Genomic DNA, 22,284 nt, shown 5'->3' on the forward strand with positions numbered 1-22,284 from the left:
TTCAAAAAAAGGCTTGCCAAGAGATCTTTCCCTTTAGATGTGACCTATATATTTTCTTCTAATTTATTTCCTTTAAGTTTTCCATTTCTTAAGACTTTTTTATTTTGTTCTACACTTAAAAACAGTATTATCCAAAATCTGCTGAAACCAGTGAGACTTCAGTTGACTGTGAATCAAGACACCTGGTCAGGTTTATCATCTGTTACCTCTTATTTTTCCTTATAGAGTCCTCAATTTTAATGGATAGTCAAGAACTAAAATTATTAATATTCTCAAGTTTCCTTTCCAGAAACAAGTAACTTTTTTCCTTATTTCTAATCTCTAATTCCTCTCCTTTCTTCTGTTAAAACCATGTTCCCGAAGCTCTCCAGAAACGAGACTGACTGGAAAAAGGTCAAAACGTGTTCAGGAAAGGGGGGTGGTTAGACTTTTCTATCCTGTCCAAAGCAGACATGCAAGCTGAACTCTCTCGGCCTGTTGAACCTCCCTCTCACCTGAGCAAAAGGAAGCACGATGTAGCTGTACTGCTAGAAATTGGTCCCAGCTCTCTAAACTGAAGTTTAGGGCTTTAGATCAAGTTTATCTTCCTCCCTTGTATCCTTCTATAACCACAGTCATCTTGGTCAGCTGTTGGGCATTTACCAACAAGCATTCAGACACCTGACAGTAGTTTTAAGAGAACAGAGTTTTTCCAGGCCAAAGTTATGACCATATTTATATTCTGACCGTTCACTCCAATTTTGGTGTGCAGTTGTCATGCAGTACTCGAGATAAAATCCTTCCTTCTCAAAATTACTTTTGCTCCCCAACACTTTTCTTCACCGAACTGACCAACCTCATCAGAAATGGCATGGCTAGGAAAAAAAGCAAACACCTTCATGTGCGGTGAAACAGGCCCTATTACAGTCTATTGGCTGTGATGCTTGGGGAGGGTACTTTAAGCATAAAGACCTTCGTGATGGTTTTAATGGTTTGACAAATCTCTTTTCCCAGCAGGAAGGAGGCTTTCTGTGCCTGGCAGTGAACTGCAGAGTCTTCCAGAAAGCTGAAAAAAACCAGCACTTATCCAAATTTAACTTGCCATACTTTCAAACTGGTCTGCGTGAGGAAACGTCTTTTGCTTTCATTTCATGCAAAACGTTCAATTAAATTCTCTCAGGAAAAAAGCCCTTTTATGTATAAAGGCATGTATGCTATTTTTTCTTTAAAATACATTTCACTTGTCTTCCCACATGGCTGAAGTGGAAAATCTTAGTGTAGTGATTATAAACCCACATTAACCTGCCTTTCTTCAGGGGCAAAGGAGAACAGGAGAAGCACTGAACAATTCCTCATCTCCACAGGCAAAGAAATAAGATAGGCCTGGCGCTGAGCCCACTCAGCAAGCTGACTCCACCAGACCAGGCTGGGAGCACATTCCACAGTCAAAAGTTCTTCTCAAAAAACTTCCTGCCAATGGCTACTTGACATTAAAAACTAGGATGATCTAGGTCAAGTATCCCAGTTGACATTAATTGCCATGTTGGATCAAAAAAGCCTCTCAGCCGGAGCTCAAGTCACATTAGGCTTAAAAGCAATCAAGGCCAAAACCTTGAATTGCACCCAGAAGCCAAAAGGAAGCCAACGCAGCTGTTGTAGAACTGCCCGAGCATGTTCCTGCCACCCCTGCCCTCTCCGCAGACCCGCAGCTGCCTAATTCTCAAACTGAAGCTTTGTGGCACTGGTCAAGTGTGGCCCCAAGAACAGGTGAGCCTGTGGCCTCACATGGAGGTCGCAACATCAGAGACTGCCACCGTGACATGGAACCCCCTGAAGTACACTTTTCTTGTCCTGATGCAGAAGGCTGGGAGAGTGCTGGCTGTACCTACCTCAGAATAACAGCAAACTACAAAATGCTTATATAAAAGACAGATGAAACACTCCAGTTTCTAGTACGCTAGTACCACCTGCCTCTAGTGCTTTAACTTCTGTTTGCTGCTACTTTTATCTCCACATACTCTGAAGGCAAAGCGTGTACAATGTCCAATTGGAAGGGAAGATGACCTGGAAAAGTCATCTTTTTATTGACAAAATCACAAGACTGGATGACTCTCCATTATCCAGAGAAGTCAACAAGCGTCTCGGAACACCATGTGCGATAGTGGTGGCTGAAAACAGAATTTAAAAAACCACCACCTCGAAAAAAAGAAAAGGAGTGCCTTTTTTTGCTTTTCTGTTTTTTAAACAGAAAATGCAATTCTATTGCACCATTACATGAAATAAGAACAACCGCAGGGTGATTTTTTTGAAGGCAAAGTACGTAACAGCGCTGAAGAAGACTGGAGAAAGAGAAGGCAGTAGCAAGACAGATCAGCACTCCAAGTAGAGTCAAAGAAACATACATGAGTTTTTGGGAGGGAACAGACACACCACACAGTACCAAAGCAGTCAAAGCTATCACTGTTAATGAGATGAAGACCAGAATAAAGGATTTAAAAAACTCAAAACATTCATCTGATACCAAAGATCTCAGATGATTTTTATTTGGGTGTTGTTTTGGTTTTTTTTTAAGGGAAGATGATTGATCAGGAACAGCAGTAATTCTGAGAATGTACCTTTTTAATGTAAACAAGAGAGAATTCTAATTCACATTTTTAATCCCAGAGTTATCACAGCCAATGCCAAGAAGGTCAGATTCTGGAACCACTGCTTATGCTGAGCAGTGTCTCCTTCCACATATTCTTCCAATTATTTCCAAAATATTACTTACAGTAGATGAATAACATTTCAAGGTATATAGAGTTCACATAAAGAAGAGAGGCAACTCTATGAGCTCTTGCCATTAATACATTTTCCAAAGCTACAGCTGGAACAGAAAACAACCAGGGGTTCATCTTATCCACACAGCTTGAACAACATGGCCTTTTACACAACAGAGATAAAAGGAACAGATTAATTTTTAAAGAGTAAAAGATTAAAATATATAGTTGTACTCTGTAACTCATAGCAGGTTTCCAAATTGTAATCAATATTTTCCTTTGCATTTAAGCAAAGGAATCTTAATGCTTTTTAAGTGTCCAAGTGCCAGAAAAAATAATTTTATTACAGATAACTGAATTGGAGTCTGATTGTAGTTTTTGAAGTTCCTTGCAAACCAAATACGGGTTAAGTGCCCATTTGTTATAAAACTTCTTTACAGTGCTGTAACACAATAGCTCAAGCAACAGACCCTGAGCTAATATTTAGCATACAACCTGATAGCAACATGTAGATCCAAACACAGCTGGAAAACCAAAAGTCTACAGCAAGTCCAACAATATTTGTATTGTTTTATTCAAAAGATTAAGAATGCAGGTGTCAAAATATACTTTTCAAAGCAGGAACAACATTTGAAAGAATTAATCAGTCAAACCATGTGCTGTAATTGCCAAGATAGTTGCAGTACTGTGGACCACTGATAGCTCAGTCAGTTCAATGAAAACATGAAAAGACCTCCCCCCACCCCCTGCCAAATATGAACTCTTTAGCCAGTAAAGGTACCTAACAATTTGTACAAATTTTCTGAATAACTTACAATTTCACATTTGGCCCAAAATTGTGTCAAGGGTCATTTTCGAAAAAATCTATCCAGTGTCATTTAAAAACCAAAACAAACATAATGCCTTAAAATTTTTTTTTTTTTTGTTCTATACAGTGGATACTGTTCCAGAGCCAGGTAAGGAGTAAAATGTTCAAATATGGCAACAGCCAAAGTTAACCTTGACAGTACTTGTATTAAGAAGTACAAAATACTTCTCAACATAAGCCAACAGGAATCACCACAGTCTGCCTGTATTACCAGGAGAAAGCCCAGTGAATCTCCCAGTGATCACATTTTACAAACTAGAGCAGATCTTTTCCTCACCCATTTAGACATTAGGAAAAGGTTTTTCACTGAGAGTGCGGTCGGTCACTGGAACAAGCTCCCCAGAGAAGTGGTCACAGCACCAAGCCTGGCAGAGTTCAAAGAGTGGATGACGCTCTTAGTCATACGGTTTAGCGTTAGGTAGTCCTACGCGGAGCAGGGAGTTGGACTCGATGATCCCTATGGGTCCCTCCCAACTCAAGATATTCTATGATTCTGTATCCATGTTTACAGTCAACAAAATGTTAACAACATATTAATACTTTTCAAGAGGCTTTTTTGATTTGGAAATAACCAATCATGCCTTTTCTGCTTTTTCATTCATGTAAGGACATCAGTACTTTATGATAGGTCTCCTACAGTCTTCAGAGCATTAGCTCTGGAACACTGCATATTGAACAGGTATTACATACACAAATTCCTAGTGCAGGCAACAGCTGCACAGATTAAAGATTGATGGCAGGAACCAAGAATACCAACCAGCAAGCCCAACTTCTATGTTATAGGAAAGATGCCCCCAGAACTGCAAGTCTCAGTGCCCTTTGCTCGATCCCAGTATGTGTGGCAGCCAGCTACATCCCAGCAATCTAGCACATCCCAGCAATTTTGCACATCCTGGCATTGCCTTTCTGCATCAAGCAGAGAACCCAAATACTAGGACTATCCAGGACCCCTTAAGATGACTAAAAAGGAGAAAGGTGGAAGAGACTTCAATTCACACAACTCCACATCTCCCTTTGCGATACACCTCTCTGGAAGTACACATTTCCGCTCACAGATTTATTAGTTTAGTACAATCTAATCCTAGAGCTGCCTACCCTCATGAGAGGTGTAAGAGAGTCCTACTGCTGTAAGTGATGCTGCTACACCATACACACACAAAACACAGGAGGAGAGCATTTAAGGGATATTTATCTTGTTTTGATTCAGGATAAGCATTACAATGAGTTGTTAATAATATGTTAGGGAATCAAAAAACAAAATGAATGCTTTTTCAGCAGCAGAGAAGCTATAGTCTTTCAAACCACTTCTCTACAAATATGCTATCAGCATTTCTAGACAAGTACAAACTTAACTCCTAGATAGAACACTTTATTACTTGAAAAACAGACACTGATTACTTTTGCCATACCTCCCTAAGAATATTACTTTAGTTAAAACAGCACATGTTTACTAAGCTATTAAATAAATTGATACACTTTAATACTAGAAAAAAGTTACTTTTTTTAAAAAACACAAAACCTATGAAGTGGTAAACTAAAAGGTGTATTTCTATTTTATCTACTTACTGTTAATTCAGTCTATTAGCTAAGAATGTTTCATGTTTCCAAGTCAGAAAAGTCTCATGAACCCGAATTTATGAAATTATATCTGCTTCTTGTGATTGATGCCTTCTTATCCCAATTATACTAACATTTTCTTGTATACCTACTATTTCTGCCTACAGAGTACTTTCGGATGACAGAATGGCTTGTTAGGTGGAACAGGAGTTTCATAACTTTGCTCCACTTTTTTATCCTGTAGGCAAACTTGTAAATTATTTAAGGCCTGTCCTCTTCACCTGTTATTACAAAACTTAGAGGAAATGAGTGGTCTTCATAAAATCAATTTTTGGTTTTGTTTTTTTATTGTTGTTTAAATTAGTTTCGATTATTCAATGCATTCAGAAGTTACTGTGGTAATATGTGCCTTCTCATACAATACTAGGCTAGAATAATCACCTATTAACCATAGTAGAGAGTTGCATTTTATGATGAAAGATGTGACACACAAGTCAGACTTCTGATTTAGTAAAATTTCCTTTACCAAAACTACAGCAGAATATTTCATAAACATCATGCCTCAAAACCATCTTTACGTTTTTTCTTTACTTTGGAGAAGTGCTAAAAATAAAATTGGAAAGAAGGGACAAAATAAAGAGAAAAAACAAAAACAAAACCCAGAAAGCTTCTAACACTGGTACAGTCTCTTGGAAGGAAACACTCCTCTTGTTCAGAGAGTCACCTAACATATGTAACTCACTTTTTGATTATCCATCTCTTGTCCCTGTTCTTGATCATCTGCCCATAGGTCCAGGTGAGCCTACCGCACAGGGGTAGTGATAAAAGAAAATTAAATTAAAAAAAAAAAACCACATCATCACTTCCAGTCCCCCACTCTCCTTTGCTTCCATTCGTGCCCTTGCACAAGTCTTTCCCTAGATATCCTCCACCTCCCCCCAAACTCTCATCAGTAACATCACTCTCTTTCCTGATCCCGCAGTAAGCTGGCTCAGGTAACGAAGGTAGCACAGACATTTATATTTTTAATAGGACAAATAACTGCACCTCCCTAAACTGCTCCCAACAGGGTAATACCACTGTCTATGCTTGTACCAGTGAAGTGGCAGGACTGATGGGCCAGGGCTAGGACTTCCCTGTTCAGTGAAACTGAGCTGCAATATCAATCTGTATACTTGGTCTTATATATAAGTATTCACTCTTGCTATTCTCTTGTATTTCCATATCTAATTAAGTGAATATGCCCAAGCTTTCTCTCACATACGCAACGTCACCCTTCTGTGCAAGCAAAATCTCACATTATTTGACACTGGTTTAAAATGAAATTGATTAGCAGAGGTTAGACAACCTCCCACTGATAACAATGTTGAATCCCTACTGCGTACACAGGTAACAGAGCACTTGGCTCTGTATTACGAGGTCAAGTAAGAGAACTATTTCAATTTCTCAGACTAAAGCACAGGTCAGGTTCTTGTTGCCTTCTAATCTCTAAGTCTAGCAAGTGGAGAAAAAAGATAAAAAACTAAATAAGGGTATTTACTCTGTTTCTGAATGAAGACTATGTCTGGTGGAAGGGTTACCTGTTGTCTTACCTGGTCTTAATTTTATCCCTGACTGATGCACAGGCTAGTCTAATGCAGTGCACTGCTAGGAAGACATTGCCCTTTCTTGCTAGTTTTATGCAAGCATCTTTTCTTATATTCTGTTGTTAAGTAATGCCTCCATGCAACTACAACCAGGTGTTTTGTCAGTGCTAGACTGAACATCCACCCAGGAATGCTAACGTAAGCCTTTCGGGCTCTGGGATGGGGTACACTTTTGCCACAAACCTCCCTTCTGGATGCTCAGTCCAACTTAAATCCCCACATTTTAGTCCCACACCTGTAAAATTTTAACAGTCCCATTCTTACTCTACTTTAGTGTGTTCATGTGGCTTTAGTGTGTTCATGTGGCTTTAGTGTGTTCATGTGGCTTTAGTGTGTTCATGTTCCAGAACACAGTGGAGTACTATTTCCAGCTACAATTTCTGTGCTCCTGTATTACAAAATAATCATTAGCATATGAAACAAAAAACACAGACTTTGAGGTGGGGTGGGGAAATCACTTCTTCCTTGGATATAATCTACTCCTTCCAGCAAAAGGAAACTACAATAACCAAACCACTACTCATAGGAGACCCACGGTTTCACCAAGTTTCATGACAAGCTCCCCTTGGAATCAGTGCATGGTACGGTTAAGGGACTTGACTGTCCCCCTTGGAAAAGCCACATTTACTGCAACATAGCTATTAAAAGGAACAACTAAAATAAATGTTAGTTAGCATATTAAAAGAAAGTGTTAACTGTTTGGTCCCAAACTCAGCCTTTACCTCTAAAAAAAGAACTCACTTTCTCCAGACACTGTAGGGCTATTTCCCCTAAATTTGGCTGTGTTCCACTTTAGTCTGATGTTCTCTCACACCCAGTGTTGAAGCTTACAAGAAGAGCAGGGAGCAGTGAAAAACAAAGACAGGTTTCCCTCGTAACAGGAATAAATATTTTTAAGAAATCACAGAAGTGAAATTTGGCATGTTAAAGGAGATGCATAGAGCTCTCCCTTTAAAAAGCCTCTTTTAGGACCAAAACCTTTTACATTCTCTTTCTCACAAGTAGATGTTCACATGCTCTAATCTAATTTTAGAATGTCCTTCCTAGATTAATTTTTAAACTCAAGTCTGGATACTTTTTATCCTTTTTCTGCCCAGATAACACTGTTGAGCCTGTCTGTCCCACTACTGAAGGCATCAAGGACATGGAAGTCAAGCTGCCACAGGTTTGCATCCCACCCTTTCCCACAAAGAGCAGAAAAACCAAAACGAGAGTCACCTTTGTGTACAGGAACAGGACACTGTGCTTGCAGGCCAAGACCCATAACTTCCTACAGCATGCATGCTATTAATATGTACTTTCTGTCACAAAGATGGCAACAAAGCCATCCAATTAAATGCTGCAAGACGTAAAAGAAAGACACAGCACTGTTCCCAAACTTTTACAGAGAAAAGTATAACTAAGCATACCTTCCTTCATTCATAAGGTAGCCAGTCCAGGCTTAGGCTTGACAGCATCTCTGTAACAAGAGTAAACCCACCACAGACTTAAAAGTATAAATACATAACTAAACTTTCTGGCAGCTTTCTCATTACTAGATATAATTCAACTTCTGTAGCTTTAGCTATGCCTGATACAGCTCACAAATAGGACAATTTTAACCAATGTCTGTTTATATACTTTTATTTAGAAGGGCCTTGTACCTGAAAGCCTGTATACAAGACATCTTTTGAAAGGAAAGGAACACTTCAGACAACCAGTGGTGACAATGTGAACTATTTAAGGAAGAAGTAAGATACTTTAGACTAAGTCAGCTCTTCCCATTCCACTTGCAAACAGCTGGGAAGAAAAACCCCAAACTGTAATGGTCATTAAAAGGGGATGAGGGAGGAATTAAACCAGCCTCTGATGGATCTTAAAGCCCTTTGCCAGAGCTGGGAGGTACAGCATGGATTGGTTCCTTCATTTTGCTGCCTACAACTGCTACACGGTTTTGGTTACACATCACATTTCACCAGTTTTCCACTTGTGAGAGTTCATACCCTAGACTGGCTACCCGGCTCACAGCAGTTCCGGCACAATATATAACATTTTATAAAAAATATGTTTTAAAGCTATCAATGCAATGATCTTATCAACTAAGTAGCAAAAAAGCATGTGTGCAGAACAGACTCTGCAAGTCCTACACGACAATGAACAGCACACACAACAAGCTAGAACATTGTATTTTTTACCTCTTACACTACACCAGAGTTAAACAACTTGCTCCTAGTGGCACTCTTAGATCCACAGAGCAGCACGTTTTCCCACTGGTCTCTAGCAGTCTGCTGTCTCAGGAATCAGAGCAAACCCCATGTTCAGAAGGTCACTGACAGGGTTCATAAGCCACATGGTGCTCCTGTCAGCTCCTCTTTTTCCTCTTGAGACAGTCTCCAGGAGCTCCAGAAACCTTGCATACAGTCACGTTGCTAAAGCACGCTTCACACAACCCAGCACTTTCCCCTCCGCCATCGCTTTTCCCCTCCACATGGTTAGTCTTCCCTGTACATTGTTTAACAAGTTGTAAAATTAAAGGATAATCAATCCAGGCCAAAGGAATTATTCAAAATTACCATCATCTGCATGCTGTTAACTAACAGATTTATTTCATGAAGACTTTTCCCTCTTGCCCACAGAGGCAGAGAATCAAACAAGTCACACAGAAGTTAAGGTGCCAAATTGTGGTGATATCCATAATTCTCCAACAAGTGGTACTTCCAGTGACACAAGTAACAATGTCCTCCAAGTTCCAAGTGTTTAGGACTAGTAAGTCTCCATCGCATTCCTATCACATTAGTATCACATTAGGAGGCTTCCCCAGAAACTAAAGGATTCTTTTTTTTTTTAAATTTCTAAAGCATGCCCACTGCTAAACCCAATTCATTCATTCTCCAGCTTATCCTTCCACACTCTCCTTTACATTTAGAAATAAATACTGGGTTTTGCATTCAGACTAGGACAGCTCCGGTATCTCCTCTTTCTCTGCCATGAGTAGCCAAACTTCTCTTCACAGCTTTGCTTCTCATCACTTTGCTCCACCAGTATGCCCACAGACAATGCCTGCAAATGATGGCCATGGGCTATATTAAAATATAAATTACCACATTGGCCGGGGGGGGGGGGGGGGGGGGCAGGCAGGGCATGGGTATTACACTTCAGCACAGACAGTCTGATTTATTTGTTTTAATAAAATATGCTTTCCAGCATATTTAGAGACTCTAAGACAGAAATATTTCAGTAAAAGGTGTCCATCTTAAACCGAGGTACTCAAATAACTCCAAAAACATAGCTGACATTAGGTCAGACTTGTATTACTTATGCACGTGTGATAGGTTTGTGTGTGGTGGGGTTGTAGCCCCAAGTAGTGGCAAACAGCACTTGTAAACTGGAAGGAAGTTATGCCCACAGACCACAAAGTATCAATATTCAGTGCTGGTCAAATCCAATGGGAAACAAGCCTCCCCATTGTGCCACGGTCACTGTGCAACTCAAACATAAACCACTTATGCATTTCCAGAAGAAAACATTTTATGCACACATTACAAATGAGCAATCTGCAAAGACTAAACGGCACATACCAGGTAACCAAAGAGAGCTAATAAAAGCATACAGAAGACATTATACCTTTCCCTCTTCTCTGTGATCTCATTTTAGTAATTACCAGTTATTTCTACATATCTTAAGTGACTCACTTGTAAATAACAAGTACAGGAATACAGTGATGGAACACACCATTAGTGCATGTACGGGGAGTCAGAATTCAGAAAAGTGAGTTCATGAATTATATTTATATTTACATTTACAGTTTTATATAGTCTAGTGATTAAATCAAAAGAGAAAAATCATAGGAATATTTGCCCTTATCTTAATTAGTAAGGCTGTTTATGCAGGCTGAAAGGTAAGCATGTGTTTGTTTCTCCATCTCATTTTTATTTATTACAGCTGAAGAGCACTGCATTATCTGTAGCCTTCAAATCATGAGAAGCCTCCAAACATAATTTTTGCAGAAATGGTTTTTAGAAGTGACACATGTAGAAATTTCACATTTGATCCGTACGAGTGAGACCTGTTTTACCCAGAAAGAGTAAGGATCTCACTCAGAAAGATATGAAAGCATACAAAATAATCACAACTCATCCCCTTCAAGGACTTCTATCACTACCTTTTTTTCCCCCCTAAAATTTCTACAAGTAAATTTCATCACAGCAATTTCACTTATGTCATAAGGTGGCCTTCTGCCCTAATTCTTCCAAACATGTACGTGTGAGATCATTTGATAGAGGTCTTATATACAGAATCTAAATTAGAATTAAAAAACAACCAACCATAAAAACACAACCCCAAAACACCCAAAAAGTAACCCCCACACTATGTTCTTTGTCCCCAGGACAGCATGCAGGCGTTCAGGAACTGAAAAATTAATCCCATCCAATACTTCCCTCCCAGGCTTAAAGAGTGTTTGATGTTCCTAGTACCACCAGCTCCAATATACTCATTGTCACATGTCCTTCCAAGAGTCTTTCTCCTATCTACAGTTTTGATACTGAAGCACAATAACTGCAATATGCAGGAATAATTCAGTATTTTATGTTACTTTGCTGAATTATTTAAACAATCACTATTATTTCTACAATCCAGGGCATCTTGTCAGAGTTCTTCAAATCCTGCAGATGATCTCCACATAACGTGGGCAAGTTTAACAAAACTAAGTTTTCCACAGCAATAAGCTCTATGATACATATGGAACAGCTGCATTTCCAAGCCACTCTCTTTGCTCAGCGAGGAAGGGCAGTGGGTGAGGAGACAACACACCCTGACTTACGCCATCCCACTGCAGGGAAGGGACCTTCTGCAGAGGAACGGAGCAGGTCACTGCGGTCAGTGGCACCGCTGTGGATAAACCTGACAAAGTCCACCTGCCACAGCACCAAGCAGTAAGCTAACAAGAATTAGATCAGATAGCAGATCTACAAGTGTTTATAGCCCATGACTCAACATTCCCCCCTGTACAGCGACCTTTAAGGAGGACAGGAAAAGGAGATGAGCATGCTTATATGTTAAATTCATACAATCCATTATCCAAAAGAGTAACTGATATCTGAGGCTCTAAATCTACTTAAGTAGCAGAACAGCAATGGCCTACAATATCCCCAAAAGGCCGCAGCAGAGGAAATTGGATTGTTTCTGTGCTCCTGGTATCTTGTGAAGCATGTGCAATTTTCCTCAAAAAAGTAACAACAAAGTCATAAGGTAGGAGACACAGAAATAGCATGATCATCAGCACAAAGAGGATATTTTAAGACCTGCTTTAATGCTTAAGTTCAGTTTTAGAGACAAAATACAGCTCGTATTTGCCTAGACAAGGCTCTGAAGACATCAGAGCTAGAAGAACCATATATAGCACTGGAGCCCAAAATATCCAGTATTACCCCAGAAGTAGCGTTCAAACACTGTTCATCTCCGCTACTGCACATTAGAATACTTTGAAAACAAAACCAGAGCAGGGTAATGCAAAAATGAAGTTGCCTGGAAGGCCTGAAGGGCACACTGAACAGACCCTTTTTCATCAAGAAAATTCACAGTAGAAAATGACTAATGATAAAACTTGAGGTCCAGAAGATAAAGTCTGGGAAAGCGACCTTTTATGTATTTCAGATCAAAAGCCAGCTGTGTCATACGTGTGCTGAGATAGCCTTGGACATGTGACAAACTAGCTTAAAAATAAAAGGTTGTGAGCAACCACTCCAGACAACCGTGTTGAAGAGCTATATCCAAAAGACCCAGTCAAACTTTCATGTTTGATACTGCAACCCAAGGACAAGCCAGAGTTCAGTAAACATGATTCTGCACAACCTTGTTATCTTTTCATCTTGACAGTTAAACCTATGTAGGGGAGTGCAAAGAGGTTACAAAATGCTATCAGCACAGTTTACTAAATGTTCTTTTTTGCATTTATTTTGTAGCAGGATAAAACTTAAGGTAGCAGAGAATTAAACACCTGTAAGTTGAGAGAACCAGGACTGATTCTTGAGAAGTCACCTTGACCTCCAGCAGCAAAGGGAAATTTTTCTTCAAGAAATTTTGCACTCTTACATGGCCACTGTTGAGCAGTTCAGAGCAGATTTGCTCTTAGTACTGTTAGCTAAACAGAAGTGGATGGCAAAGGTGCATAGATTCTTCCCTTCTTTCCCATAAATAAGGCCTGAAGTAGCTCTTAGCGATAGGATGAGGGGTAATGGTTTTAAACTGAAAGAGGTTAGATTTAAATTAAATATTAGGAAGAAATCTTTACTGTAAGGGTGGTGAGACACGGGAACAGGTTAACCAGAGAAGCTGTGACTGCCCCCTCCCTGGCAGTGTTCAAGGCCAGATTGGATGAGACTTTGAGCAACCTGGTCTAGTGGAAGGGGGGTAGGAACTAGATGATCTTTAAGGCCCCTTCCAACCCAAACTATTCTATGATTTTAAGTAACAGATAAAGGACATGCTTCAGCTGGTTTTGCCTTTCTATCCCATAACCATAGACGTCTTCTCCATTATTCAGGGAGTTCTAGGACTTTTAACATATCATCTTGGAATTCTGGTGAAGTCTTGGCCCTGAAGTCAATAGCACCATTCCTTCCAATTTCCAAGGTTAAAATTTGCACACTTATCTGTGGTGTTCCTCCTCTCCAACCCTCACCCCTTTTATATCATTATATTCTTGTTTTGAACTTTAGCTTCTTATCCTCCTTCTCACATATTGCCCAGAAGAGATTTTGCTTAACTCTTCTGAAATCACCTTTACATCACTTCAAGATATGATTGTTATTCAATATTATGATTGCTATTAAAGAAAAATTAAGCTATTGTCCTAGCTGCACATTTAGGAAGCACAAACTAGTACCTGAAGTCTTCAACTTTTACAAAAATAAGAGGGGAAGGATGCTCTTCGGTATGAGTTACAGGGTGTTTCCACAAGCTAGAAATGGTCAGATAAGACTATTCATTGACTTAATCAGCCTTTAAAGGATATTCTCACTGTTGTGTAATTAATTAAGCACCTAAAATTCTAGTAAGCAGAAGAAAGTTAGCTACCTCGACAACGAGGAGCCCATGTACTATTCTTGTTACATGAGGGGGGGAAAAAAAAAAAAGTCACAAAAGCAAGTACCTGCAAAATAAGGCCAACACAGCAGCAGCCCAAATGGTTCCAGAAAGAGCTGTGCAGAAGGAGTTGTTTCCAAGTTTGATGGTAGCTTTGTCCTTCCCCACCAAACTCAGCCCAGTTACAGGGCTGGCAGAACACACTTGCTTAGACACCACCACACACTGGGGATGCCTGCTTCTCCGGGTGGGAGCTGCATTTCTAGAAAAATGGCCACAAGCAGGAGATGAAAAAGGTGTAAGAAAACAGGTTTTGGGGGGGGGGGGTGTTGGTGTTTAGGTTGGTTGTTTTTTTTTTTTTTTTACATGACACTTCTCATGTACTCGCCTTTTTGATAACTGCAAAAACTCCAAAGTGAGTGGAGAAAAAAAATCACTTAGGCAAGTAATTTTTTCCATTAACAACAAGCAAAACAACTATATTCAAACAAAGCTGAGGGCTACAGACAAGAAAATGAAGGTCTAGACCCTGTTCTTTCTACTGCCTGAGAAATGAAGGCAGAAACCAGTAGCTTGATGTTCTTCCCTGCTGTTTTATGCTGTTTTTTCACCTTTTTATCAGCAGTGGTAATAAAGACAGAAGAAGCACCAAAGAACAAAGCATGACTCCCATCCTGGCAAAAAGAGGGAGGGGGAACAAGACATAAATGGAAGTGGATGGACTACTTATGGCAATTATTGTAAAATATTTTTGCACTGTCTTCCTTAATGTAGCTCCTTTCCTACCAAAAGGCCTCAAATAGTTCTGAGAGGTTCCCTTTGTAGAACAAGGAGAAAGAAAAACTGAAATAAGAATATGCCATGAAGATAAATTTTCCCAATAATGCAAGCTACAGGAAACATGTAGAGGTCAAATAAAACTATTATTTGCCTTTTCAAACACTATTTTCTTCAGCTGCTAAATAAAAACATTATGAAGCCATTTTACACAGTGAAATTTAACCTTATATTAACCTTCCATATTAAGTAAACAAACCTTTCTAGCCAATAAGCATCTCTGTGAACTCTCCAAGATGATAAGCAATACCTTAATTACATTCATTTACATGACTTTGAAATTGTTCCAGACCAAAGTCAACAACTAACAAGGTCAAAGAGTATGGAAATCTAAAATAAGGAGAAATCCATAGTCGGCCAGTTTACACAACCATGGTGCAGCATCCTTTCTACTCAGTTTGTAAAGGGTCAGGCATACCAACCAAGTACTCACCTTTTCATCAATTACATCAAAAAAGCAAATCCTCTGAAACAGCAGAGACTGTGAGTGCATCCTTTCTTTTTTTGAAGACTATTCAAAGTTGAAAACAATGGACACTTCAGAGTTGTTTTTAATGCCTAACGGCCAATCAAGCTGTATGAATATCTTATGCAAATATTTTAGAATATTGTAACTGAAAGGCACAATACAAAAGAAGAGATATTTTTTTAAATGCAGCCAATTCACTGACAATTACAGAATATTTGGTATAGTGCCATTATATTCAGTAATGCTAAACTGAATAGTTTTGTTGGGATTTATCCAATGATGAAAGTGCAACAGTAGAAGAGAAGCCACCATATTGACTCCACATCACTCTACTTCATGAACTCCCCAGACTCAGAGAGAAGCCCAAGCCCAATAAAAATCACTGCTTAGATTTCCACTTTCAGCAACAAAACTAGACTATACCCTTAAGGTACGGGGAGAAAATATCCTGTGTTTAGTCCTGAGTACAATCTTTAGCATGCTACCTGAAAACCTTTATTATTCAATCTGTGCTATGCTTAGAGCAGGAAATGCTAATTATACTCAATATACAGCAATTATAAAGATTTTAATAGTAGCTGTTGCAAGAAACTTGATAAAGTATGTTCTGCCCTGAAACAGCAGAAAAGCAGACACAGTGTCCATCCCATTCCCAAGATATTAGATAATAGCTCAAGTATGATCAATAGCAATCAAATTAGCCAAAATATAGCATACACACACACTGCACTAATGGATCATTTCAGGATTATATGATAATCATGAAAATATTACAAATATGCATGTATGAAAATCTAAAGTACAGCTTTTGGATTTAGGCAATCCCGTATCAATGCACTGCAGCTGACAACATTTTCTTAGTATTAAATTAGATAAATCTCCCTGCACCCTCACTTTACTAGCCAAGCACTTTTTACACAACTCTCAAGCCAACAACCTTCTGCAATTTAAGTATGATTTAGTGCAAGAGAAGCAATGAGTATTATAAAATTTATGCTTGTTCACCTTCTCTCCCCATAGAGAAGGGCAAGATGTTTTTTCATGTAAATATGTATTAGATCCAAATCATTTAAATAGATATTATTCCATAGAGAACATGATGCTGCATATGCCCATTTCAGCTCCATGTTACTAAATAAACTGCAAGATAATGATGCTGCCTTGCTCATCCTAAAGGACACTGAAAATATTTCTAGGCATTTCAAACAGAAGTAAGAGACTTTCACAAGAGCGAAAGAAAAACTAAGGTGTCTCTGACAAAGCTAGATAAGGTGAAGACAAGTTACTCGTAAATCACAAATTAGTACATCTCTTCAGGAGGGGGCCATAACTGTTACAGCAAAAGTATAGCTCAGGTACATGGAACAGTCTTTACAGTATGAATATCAACTCATTACTATCATCAATTTCTATTTTCTTTTAAATGAAGCAAGGGAAAGAATCATGTTTGCAAGGAGAAAAAACAAGATATTTTAGACAGGTGACTAAAAGTTAATGTAGCAATGTTAAATGCAAGGTGCCAAATGTTAATTTCATGCAGTTTTATTTCTCAGTTATATTTAGCTACAAGTGTCACTGCTTAAATGGAGGAGAGAGAAAACAGGGATAACTTAAACCTATGTCTTTTAAAAATGAGAGCTTTAAGCATTACTTTTAAGTGAGCACATATATCTCACTGCTTTTCACAAAATACAAGTTAATCGGTGCGGTACCATAAAATACATTTATATTTAACAATTTAATTCAGAGTCATGTATTTACTTAAAGTGAGGAAGACTGTTATTGGTCTTGAAGCATATCATTTGGGCCACTGTCAGTTATCTTACAATACAGCCTGACCTCTACTTGATTTTAAAATAGGATAATCACCTTCAACTATGTATGAACCTTGAACATTATCAAAAACAGGTTTATTGCATCAACGATTTATTAATAGTCTTATATTAATAGTAACATAACTTTGACTTTACAGAGTCATAAAGATGACGAGAAACACAGTCAAGACTTAGTGTGCTACCTATTTTATTTTAGGCTTAGAAGGCAACCTCATGATACAATCAGAAAAACTATCCAGAGACTAACAGCTACGAAGGCGAGAACAACAGAATACGCATGTATCATCTCAGTTAAGCAACGGAGTGGGAAGGATACAGAAAGCGTAACAAAGTTAAGATAAATACTGAAACCTTTTACGTACTGAAATTCTCCTCTAGCCGAAAGTGCTTGGAACTGTAAAACTGCTTGTGCCAAGGCAGGTAATGTCCAGACAAGCACATTAACAGCAACTGCTATATAGAAAAGGTGTGTGCCTTACGCAGGAGCACATTAAGTGAGATTCCCCTTCCAAGCAAAACACTGCAAGAGGACCAAAGCCTACAGGCTCGCATTCAAAACAAACTTGAGGAAGGAGGAAACATTCCTCCCAGACCTTTCTGATTCAAAACAATTGCCGCAGCAGCCCTGCCGCGTTCTTCATGTTGCACGGTCACTTTTATAGCTGCTAGCCCCGTTACAACACAGTTGACAGTTCAAACAAAGAGCAACTAAGAAAGTACAATATTCTATAACTGGCATTTACAGCATCGGCCTTGGACTTCTACTCTTTACCAGACGGGCACACAAATCAATCTACCAGCTCATAAAGGTGTGCTTTTTTAACCTCTAAAACAGATGGGATTGGCCAGAAATGTCTGGCATGTCAAACTGCTAATCACTGCTGCCCTTTGCACAAAATAACCCACTTAAGTTGAGGCATGGTTGCACTGTAACAGACATTAGTCTGTGGGAAACCCATTTAACTGTCACATACTCCTGCCACTCCTGCTCTCCCTTAATTAAGCCTAATGCCTTATGCTTTGACCTTTTGTTCTAGCCTATTAACCCTATCTAGTACAAGTTCAAATATGTTAAACTTAAAAGTTTGCTGTAAAATATTAAATGCCAACCTACAGAAAGAACAAGGGGCATTTCTCTACCCTGTAAGTTACCAATCCCTTTACCAAATTTCCTAGGCTGACAAAATGGAAGCACTATGCAAGTCCCCAAAGACAAGATATATACAAATGCTAATCAATTTCACAGCAAAAAAGTGGAGTTTCTTCCACTTGCATAGCCTACTTTTTCCTCTTCAGAGGAAAAGGAGTGGGGAAAAAAAAAAAAGTGAAATTTCTGTTTGCAACTTCATATCCCCAGGCTTTCAGGTTTTTATCTGACAAGAAAGCACACACTATCAGTCAAGATCACACTACACTCATTTGCTGTTCTCTGAAACCTATCATTAAAAATAAGACATAATTGGTTTACAGTGACCAATTCCTCCTCAATTAAAGGCTGCCTCTGCCAATATTGCTCATACTGAGTCACCACCTTGTTCTTTTGACAAAATAGCTACACTTGCTATTAGTTTTTAATTCTCATCTGTATCTTCTCATGAGTTGCATCTTCTGAAGTTTCTCAGACTTGCATAAACTTACACAAGGAAATAAATTAAAAATTTTAGCTCACTGCTACAGACTTTTCCTTTGATGTAAGCTCAACTTCAGCATGACTGCCTTGCCCTCTTCTGTCTCTTACTTCATGAAGATTATACAGCATCAACAAGATCAACAGTTATGTTTGCAAAGCAGTACTCTTTTGTAGAAAGACCACCCTGATGGTCCAGAACTCTGACTTAAAACAAGAAATCTAATTCCAGTGACAAAAACAAACCTCTGATCAAGACACAATTCTACTGCACATAAAAGCTGTTTGCATTGCATACTATTGTAAATTTGTGTACCAACATAGGTATTCCACAATTAGTGCTTATAACCAATAAACAACCTGTTCCCCACCCCCCCCAAAAAAAAAGTCAAGACATAGCACATAACTGTTTCATAATGTTGGTTAGAAATGGAAAAATGAATGCCAACTGTGTCAGGATTACCAGCCATGTTATACACTGAGAAACACATTTTCTGAAATCTTTAGCTTAACCACCTTACTGACAAGTTGAATAGTTGGTGCAAGACCCTTATTTACAGCTTACATTTCCACAACTCTGACTAGATAGAACTGCTTTTAAACAGAAGTGACTATCTTGAAACAAAGCTTTGAAACACTTGAACTATTTTTAAAGATGTGAAAGACTTCAAAAAGCTTGTTGCCACAAAAGCCACTGTCTCCTAAATTCTGTTAAGGCTGTGTAAGTGACCATCTCCTGCTGATAACAACAATTTAAGTTTTAAATAGCTAATTAATTATGGTTTAATTCTAAAGTGCCTATCTCACCAATTCAGATACCAGCAAGGAGTACAATTAACTTTCCTGTAACTACAGTTGTTCAGACAACTAAGAAGCACTACAGCAACACTAGACTTTTTTTTTTTTTTTGAGGAATCAAATAGGAAACATTATGGAAAAAAAATGGATCCCTCATCTTGATCTCCCTTTTTTTACAAAACACTGATTCTGGATAAATCCAAATCTCCTCAATTTAAAAAGTGCAGATATTTTCTAATGAGCTCACTTTGCTATATTCTTCCATGTTGGAGATGCTCAAACTGCAGTACACAAGACCAATGCTATATTCAAATGAAGTCAAGCAACACATGGATTTATTAACTAAAAAAAAAAAGAAAAACATATCCTTGCATCTGCAATCTGTGTCATTACAATGGATATGCGAGAAGTTTTGCAGGCTGGGATTTGGTATGACTGCCTCCAGCTTCTAGACCTTCTCTACTAATGCTCACAAAAGTTGCCACTGGAGGCAATGCAAATGAGTCCTAAGAGAGACCAGAAACAAAACAACAACTGCTTGTCAACCATTACATGCCCAAATTGTATTCTTTATGCTCATCAGCATTCTCAAGTTCTTAGGCATGCATGTAGGCCCACCGAGGACAGTGGGGCTACTCAAGTGAATAAAATTACTCACAAACCAAAGTGCATATACATAAGCAATCACTGGACAACACTTGGGGAATTATTGCCCGGTATCAAAGAAAAATAGGATTTAGGAAATGGGAACCAAGGGAGCAGATCTAAACAAAATGACAGTGGTGCTAAATGTCTACAAGCCACTGTAATATAGTATCTAATAATGATTTTACTGTGACAGTCCCTTGCCACAGCTCAATTTGGATCTGTTTTATTTAAAAAAAATAAGAGATTGTAACACAGTAAGTTTTACTTAATCTTCTCTTTCACTCTGAAATTACATGTAAGTCAAGTTCTTCTCTATTTAGCTGCTACCTTCCAAACAAGTAACCTAAATCTTCAGGACTTACCAGCAAATTCCATACAAAAAGTTCAAACGCTACTAAAATACTTATTTCTCTTTAATCAGCACACTATAAAAAAAAATTCTTACAGTAAAAGAAAGATTAACTTGAAAATTTATCACTTCAAAACATACTATAATCCTGAAAGACTTATACATGGCAGACAGATTTCATGAGAGAATGAAGAAACCCCAAACCAAAGAGACAAGGTATATAACCCAAACAAATTATTTACCTTGAAAGTGGTCCCATCAGGAAAGCTCTTCCTTCAGGAGTCCAAGGATGCATTAATTTTCTTCCTCAACAATTCCATGCTTGATCTGAAAAGAACAGCAGAAATCGTCCTATGAAAGTCTGTATACCCATCCAATATACTTCCACCTCCTTTCTTATTGTCAGTGTAACAGAAAGCCATGCTTTATTTTGGCTAGTAAGAACTGCAAATAACATTTTTATTTCAGAATAAAAACACAGCTCAACTTCAGAAATCAAAATCTTCTGAACAGACCCATCAGTAAAACAAGAAGAAACAACTGGCATTGTCTAGACTTGTATTGACTAACTACATGGACAGTATTTCTGCAAGAACAAAATCCACATTCAACTCTGATTCAAAGCCACAGTCCTCTTTTTCTTCCTTTCACTCAAAAAACCAACTGTGACATTAAAGTCCTCCTTCCTATGTAGAGATTACTGCTTAACACTTCAAACAGGCACCTATGAACGTCAAAACCCATATTTTTTAAAAAGTCCCTATTAATTTATATATAGAGACAAGGAAGAGACAAGAGCATAGTATGACTGGTGAATGTAATGCTAAATGCCACAAAATTAGCTAAAAAAAAAAATCCCTAAACCAGTAGAAATAATAATATTTGCTTTTGACAGATTTAGGAATTAGATAGGATATAATATTATAGTTACAAGATGTTATCCATCACAAACATCACCTTAAAAATTCTGCTCAGCACTTCTTTGTTATTCCTAAGTGAACTTTTGCTAGAAGATGCAAACTTACTGTTAGCCCAGATCATTGCTATTAGTGCTATTTCAGCCTTGTTCTTGTGACGAGCCTCATTATTACAGGTTACATTAAATCTTCTGTCATCAATTACCACCCTAGAAGCAAGTTTATCATGCATAAAGAGTCAAATTTAAAGTATGATAATATAAAAAAACCCACGCAAAAATAAGACTCTCTCCCCTGTTTGGCTGAACTTTGACCTCCTCTTGCTTGGCAGAGGGAGAGTTTCTCTCCTCTTTTCCACACCTTTAGCTTCTGTTCTCACAAAAACTGCGTACAAAAGCTTTTCAAACACAGAATTTCTCCAGCACAGAGGACCCCACAGGTGGCTACGGGTGTGCAGGGTGGAGAGAGGCAGAGTGAGAAGTGTGTGCATTGGGGACAGCTCTCAGCATTTCCCCCTTCTGCAAAACCACTTGTACTAAAGCCAGTTTAGAGAAAACATCTAACTGACCACTGCAATATGCTACCTGGGAGAAAAAAAAAAAAAAATACCAGTGTTGATAGATGGGTCAGCATCCAAAAGAGACCTATTCAAAGCTTCCAGGTACATGAAATAACAGAAGCATGCTGGACTACTGCCAGCATCAAGACCCAACAAAAGCAATAGATCCAATTAAGCCAAAAAATAATTAAATACCCGAAATATTACATGCAGACATATTTCGAATCCTTCCCCTACATACATCACAAAATAAAAAACAATTTGCACCACAGAACAGTAGCAATCTTCAACATTTGGATTTAATTAGGGAAAAAAATATAAAGCTACCACTGCAGTTAAAATACACAGAGAAATGACAGGTACAGTGACAA

At 38.4% G+C, this 22,284-nt stretch overlaps 1 protein-coding gene across 4 annotated transcripts in view; it reads right to left on the reverse strand.

The window, feature by feature from the left end:
• The window catches only part of NRIP1 (nuclear receptor interacting protein 1), a 79,015-nt gene that overhangs the window by 51,194 nt on the left and 5,537 nt on the right, over positions 1 to 22,284 (reverse strand). For all 4 annotated transcript variants that reach the window (XM_074858093.1, XM_074858087.1, XM_074858100.1 and 1 more), the window contains exon 2: positions 20,680 to 20,764. The gene's annotated coding sequence lies outside the window, so the exon portion shown is untranslated. The remainder of the gene's footprint in view (positions 1 to 20,679; positions 20,765 to 22,284) is intronic.

Source organism: Strix uralensis, chromosome 2, assembly GCF_047716275.1.
Source record: "Strix uralensis isolate ZFMK-TIS-50842 chromosome 2, bStrUra1, whole genome shotgun sequence".
NCBI lineage: Eukaryota > Metazoa > Chordata > Aves > Strigiformes > Strigidae > Strix > Strix uralensis.